The sequence below is a fragment of the Coregonus lavaretus genome, assembly GCF_964263955.1.
Source record: "Coregonus lavaretus genome assembly, contig: HAP1_SCAFFOLD_679, whole genome shotgun sequence".
In the NCBI taxonomy this organism is placed as follows: domain Eukaryota; kingdom Metazoa; phylum Chordata; class Actinopteri; order Salmoniformes; family Salmonidae; genus Coregonus; species Coregonus lavaretus.
In genome coordinates this window covers 66,339-72,903 of record NW_028158491.1, presented here as the reverse complement: position 1 = coordinate 72,903, position 6,565 = coordinate 66,339, and positions in this window count along the sequence as shown.

The following is a 6,565-nucleotide window of genomic DNA, read 5'->3' as shown; positions in this document are numbered from 1 at the left end:
GGCATTTTAGTCTGTGACAACGAACAGGTAGCAGACAGACCCACACAGTTTTAGCAGGAAGTTTGCTAGGGTGACCTGATTTGTAACTATAAAAAATAATTTTGTCAAACAGATTGCCAACCTAATAGTGTAGATTGCCCCTACACGCAAATTATTTGCTTTGCGTGTAGGGGCAGATTTATGTCGTCTTCGGGAGATTTTATTATCTATCTCATTCTTAACAATTTGATCAAATATAGGGTAATTACTGTGGTTGTCAGCAAGACAACTGTTATTCCCCACACTTATTTTATTATTCTGCTTCTTCCCAATTTTGCCAGTGTAATCAAATATTTTAAATCTGATAGGCCTACTTGTGTCCTTGAAAATGAATTATATGAGGCTATGTATTTTTTCAGGCAATCATGGACAGTTTTGAATTTGTCATACAAATAAGCATTGGATATTAAATGCTCTAGGAATCAAATATAATTGTTGACATTTTAGTATTGTGCGCATGCTAGGCAGAGATGGTAGGGGGACTCACAACTCATAAACGTATCATGTCAAATTAGTTTATGCCTACTAGTTGAAGATCCAAAATTGTCTATGTAGAGTAAGATGATGCCAAGGATATTCAACTAGTAGGTATAAACCACCTGAATATTGATATTCATTCGATTTTTCTTGAAGGTTGGGTGATTTTGAGAAATTAATTGTTATAACAAGAACATTTTCAAACATATAGCACTTGGAAAATATACAGGGTCAGGGGTGGCCAACCTCCTTGGAGAGCAAACAGGATTTTCTTCCAGACCAATTTTAAAGAGATAGTTCACCCAAATTACAAAATACACAATGTTTGTGTCCTCACCTTGAAAGCAGTCTATGGACAAGGAGACTGCAATCTATAATTTGGTTACCCACTGCCATGAACCATTAATATTAACATTTCCTGTGGAGAGCCTTGGTGTAGTGGTACTTGTCCTTGGCACATGTCACACACAACTTTCCACCTGAGAACAGGGATCAATCCCTACTTCAAGTCAAATCAAATCAAATTGTATTTGCCACATGCGCCGAATAAAACAGGTGTAGACATTATCGTGAAATATTTACTTACAGCCCTTAACCAACAATGCATTTATTTCTTAATAAAAAAGTAAAATAAAACAACAACAAAAAAAAGTGTTGAGAAAAAAAGAGCAGAAGTAAAATAAAATAACAGTAGGGAGGCTATATATACAGGGGGGTACCGGTGCAGAGTCAATGTGCGGGGGCACCGGCTAGTTGAGGTAGTTGAGGTAACATGTACAGTGAGGGAAAAAAGTATTTGATCTCCTGCTGATTTTGTACGTTTGCCCACTGACAAAGAAATGATCAGTCTATAATTTTAATGGTAGGTTTATTTGAACAGTGAGAGACAGAATAACATAAACATAAATCCAGAAAAACGCATGTCAAAAATGTTATAAATTGATTTGCATTTTAATGAGGGAAATAAGTATTTGACCCCTCTGCAATACATGACTTAGTACTTGATGGCAAAACCCTTGTTGGCAATCACAGAGGTCAGACGTTTCTTGTAGTTGGCCACCAGGTTTGCACACATCTCAGGAGGGATTTTGTCCCACTCCTCTTTGCAGATTTTCTCCAAGTCATTAAGGTTTCGAGCCTGACGTTTGGCAACTCGAACCTTCAGCTCCCTCCACAGATTTTCTATGGGATTAAGGTCTGGAGACTGGCTTGGCCACTCCAGGACCTTAATATGCTTCTTCTTGAGCCACTCCTTTGGAGCCTTGGCTGTGTGTTTTGGGTCATTGTCATGCTGGAATACCCATCCACAACCCATTTTCAATTCCCTGGCTGAGGGAAGTAGGTTCTCACCCAAGATTTGACTGTACATGGCCCTGTCCATCGTCCCTTTGATGCGGTGAAGTTGTCCTGTCCCCTTAGCAGAAAAACACCCCCAAAGCATAATGTTTCCACCTCCATGTTTGACGGTGTCACAGTCACTAGCCCATTTAAGCTTAATATCCTTGTCATCTATCGCCCTCCAGGTTCCCTTGGAGAGTTCATCAATGAGCTTGACGCCTTGATAAGTTCCTTTCCTGAGGATGGCTCACCCTTCACAGTTTTGGGGGATTTCAACCTCCCCGCGTCTACATTTGACTCATTTCTCTCTGCCTCCTTCTTTCCACTCCTCTCCTCTTTTGACCTCACCCTCTCACCATCCCCCCCCACTCACAAGGCAGGCAATACGCTTGACTTCATCTTTACTAGATGTTGCTCTTCTACTAATCTCACTGCAACTCCCCTCCATGTCTCCGACCACTACTTTGTATCCTTTTCTCTCTCGCTCTCCTCCAACACTACTCACTCTGCCCCTACACAGATGGTAACGCGCCGCCGCAACCTTCGCTCTCTCTCTCCCACTACTCTCTCCTCTTCCATCCTATCATCTCTTCCCTCTGCTCAATCCTTCTCCCTCCAATCTCCTGATTCTGCCTCCTCAACCCTCCTCTCCTCCCTTTCTGCATCCTTTGACTCCCTGTGTCCCCTATCCTCCCGGCCGGCTCGGTCCTCCCCTCCAGCTCTGTGGCTTGATGACTCATTGCGAGCTCACAGAACAGAGCTCCGGGCAGCTGAGCGGAAATGGAAGAAAACTAAACTCCCTGCCGACCTGGCATCTTTTCACTCCCTCCTCTCTACATTTTCTTCATCTGTTTCTGCTGCTAAGGCCACTTTCTACCACTCTAAATTCCAAGCATCTGCCTCTAACCCTAGGAAGCTCTTTGCCACATTCTCCTCACTGCTGAATCCCCCCCCCCCCCTCCTCCCTCTCTGTGGATGACTTTGTCAACCACTTTGAAAAGAAGGTTGACGACATCCGATCCTCGTTTGTTAAGTCTAATGACACTGCTGGTCCTGCTCACACTGCCCTACCCTATGCTTTGACTTCTTTCTCCCCTCTCTCTCCAGATAAAATCTTGCGACTAGTGACTGCAGGCCGCCCAACAACCTGCCCGCTTGACCCCATCCCCTCCTCTCTTCTCCAGACCATCTCCGGTGACCTTCTCCCCTACCTCACCTCGCTGATCAACTCATCCTTGACCGCTGGCCATGTCCCTTCCGTCTTCAAGAGAGCGAGAGTTGCACCCCTTCTCAAAAAACCAACACTCGATCCCACTGATGTCAACAACTACAGACCAGTATCCCTTCTTTCTTTTCTTTCCAAAACTATTGAGTGTGCCGTCTTTAGCCAACTCTCTTGCTATCTCTCTCAGAATGACCTTCTTGATCCAAACCAGTCAGGTTTCAGGACTGGTCATTCAACTGAGACTGCTCTTCTCTGTGTCACGGAGGCTCTCCGCACTGCTAAAGCTAACTCTCTCTCCTCTGCTCTTGTCCTTCTAGACCTGTCTGCTGCCTTTGATACAGTGAACCATCAGATCCTCCTCTCCACCCTCTCCGAGCTGGGCATCTCCGGCGCGGCTCACTCCTGGATTGCGTCCTACCTGACCGGTCGCTCCTACCAAGTGGCGTGGCGAGAAGCTGTCTCCGCACCACGTGCTCTCACCACTGGTGTCCCCCAGGGCTCAGTTCTAGGCCCTCTCCTTTTCTCCCTATACACCAAGTCACTTGGCTCTGTCATATCCTCACATGGCCTCTCCTATCATTGCTACGCTGACGATACACAACTAATCTTCTCCTTTCCCCCTTCTGATAACCAGGTGGCGAATCGCATCTCTGCATGTCTGGCCGACATATCAGTATGGATGACGGATCACCACCTCAAGCTGAACCCTGGCAAGACGGAGCTGCTCTTCCTCCCGGGGAAGGACTGCCCGTTCCATGATCTCGCCATCACGGTTGACAACTCCGTTGTGTCCTCCTCCCAGAGTGCGAAGAGCCTTGGCGTGACCCTGGACCACACCCTGTCGTTCTCCGCCAACATCAAGGCGGTGACCCGATCCTGCAGGTTCATGCTCTACAACATTCGGAGAGTACGACCCTGCCTTACACAGGAAGCGGCACAGGTCCTAATCCAGGCACTTGTCATCTCCCGTCTGGATTACTGCAACTCGCTGTTGGCTGGGCTCCCTGCCTGTGCCATTAAACCCCTACAACTCATCCAGAATGCCGCAGCCCGTCTGGTGTTCAACCTTCCCAAGTTCTCTCACGTCACCCCCCTCCTCCGCACACTTCACTGGCTTCCAGTTGAAGCTCGCATCCGTTACAAGACCATGGTGCTTGCCTATGGAGCAGTGAGGGGAACGGCACCTCCGTACCTTCAGGCTCTGATCAGTCCCTACACCCAGGCGAGGGCATTGCGTTCATCCACCTCTGGCCTGCTGGCTCCCCTTCCTCTGCGGAAGCATAGTTCCCGCTCAGCCCAGTCAAAGCTGTTCGCTGCTCTGGCACCCCAATGGTGGAACAAGCTCCCTCACGACGCCAGGACAGCGGAGTCACTCACCACCTTCCGGAGACATTTGAAACCCCACCTCTTTAAGGAACACCTGGGATAGGATAAAGTAATCCTTCTATCCCCCCCCCCCCCCCCCAAAAAAAAAAAAAAAAAAAAAAAAAAAAAATTATAATTGTAAAGTGGTTATCCCACTGGCTATAGGGTGAATGCACCAATTTGTAGTCACTCTGGATAAGAGCGTCTGCTAAATGACGTAAATGTGCCCTTGAGCAAGGCACTCAACCCTAATTGCTCCTGTAAGTCGCTCTGGATAAGAGCGTCTGCTAAATGACTAAAATGTAAATGTAAATGTAAATGACGGTGGGGATGGTGTTCTTGGGGTCATAGGCAGCATTCCTCCTCCTCCAAACACGGCGAGTTGAGTTGATGCCAAAGAGCTCAATTTTGGTCTCATCTGACCACAACACTTTCACCCAGTTCTCCTCTGAATCATTCAGATGTTCATTGCAAACTTCAGACGGGCCTGTATATGTGCTTTCTTGAGCAGGGGGACCTTGCGGGTGCTGCAGGATTTCAGTCCTTCACGGCGTAGTGTGTTACCAATTGTTTTCTTGGTGACTATGGTCCCAGCTGCCTTGAGATCATTGACAAGATCCTCCCGTGTAGTTCTGGGCTGATTCCTCACCGTTCTCATGATCATTGCAACTCCACGAGGTGAGATCTTGCATGGAGCCCCAGGCCGAGGGAGATTGACAGATCTTTTGTGTTTCTTCCATTTGTGAATAATCGCACCAAATGTTGTCACCTTCTCACCAAGCTGCTTGGCGATGTCTTGTAGCCCATTCCAGCCTTGTGTAGGTCTACAATCTTGTCCCTGACATCCTTGGAGAGCTCTTTGGTCTTGGCCATGGTGGAGAGTTTGGAATCTGATTGATTGATTGCTTCTGTGGACAGGTGTCTTTTATACAGGTAACAAACTGAGATTAGGAGCACTCCCTAAAGAGTGTGCTCATAATCTCAACTCGTTACCTGTATAAAAGACACCTGGGAGCCAGAAATCTTTCTGATTGAGAGGGGTCAAATACTTATTTCCCTCATTAAAATGCAAATCAATTTATGACATTTTTGACATGCGTTTTTCTGGATTTTTGTTGTTGTTATTCTGTCTCTCACTGTTCAAATAAACCTACCATTAAAATTATAGACTGATCATTTCTTTGTCAGTGGGCAAACATACAAAATCAGCAGGGTATCAAATACTTTTTTCCCTCACTGTACATGTGGGTAGAGTTACTTCAAACCTTCCCACTGTTTCTAGCATTTGCATGTCTCCCTATCTCATTTCATTATTGTATGAATAAAGTGTCAAACGACTTAAAAAAGATGTTAACAAAAATATTAGCATACTTTCAATTTCAAAGTAACATAGTCGTTCAACTTTGAGTGTTCATTTAATGTTCAATGCCTCCTGAATACACCTGACCTGTGTTATTATTATTATTTTACCCTGGTCATATGTTTAAATTAAATTATGTAAAGAAAATACGTGACTTATCTCTTTATCACATTAACATGATGTGTAGTGTTTGGAGATTTTATAAACTCAATATAAACTTCCTACTGTGCCCACTAGATGGCTGTAATGTGATGCACTGTATCTAAACCGGTTCGTAATACCATAGAAGAAGAAAACGCTAGCTAACAATCCTGGAAGTTGACATAAATTGTTTGGTTTGGCTTGGCAACCTGAACTACACAGCCAGTTGAATAATACAGTAAATGTGATAGGAAAGCATCCAACAGGAAAGTGTGATTGTTGTCAGGAAACAGAGACGGTGGAGCATGTATTGCTACAGTGTGGGCAGTATCAGAGGGAAAGAGAGAGGATGAGATCTAGTATGAGGGAGAAGGGGATACAGGAAATTAGTTTAAATAGTATATTTTTACAATTAAGTCATTTAGCAGACGCTCTTATCCAGAGCGACTTACAGTTAGTGAGTGCATACATTTTTCATACTGGCCCCCGTGGGAAACGAACCCACAGCAATGGCGTTGCAAGCGCCATTCTCTACCAACTGAGCTACATATATTGAGTGGAACGTCATTAGATATAGTGTAAAATATTTTGTTATCTTTTTTTAAGAGCAACGGGCCTGG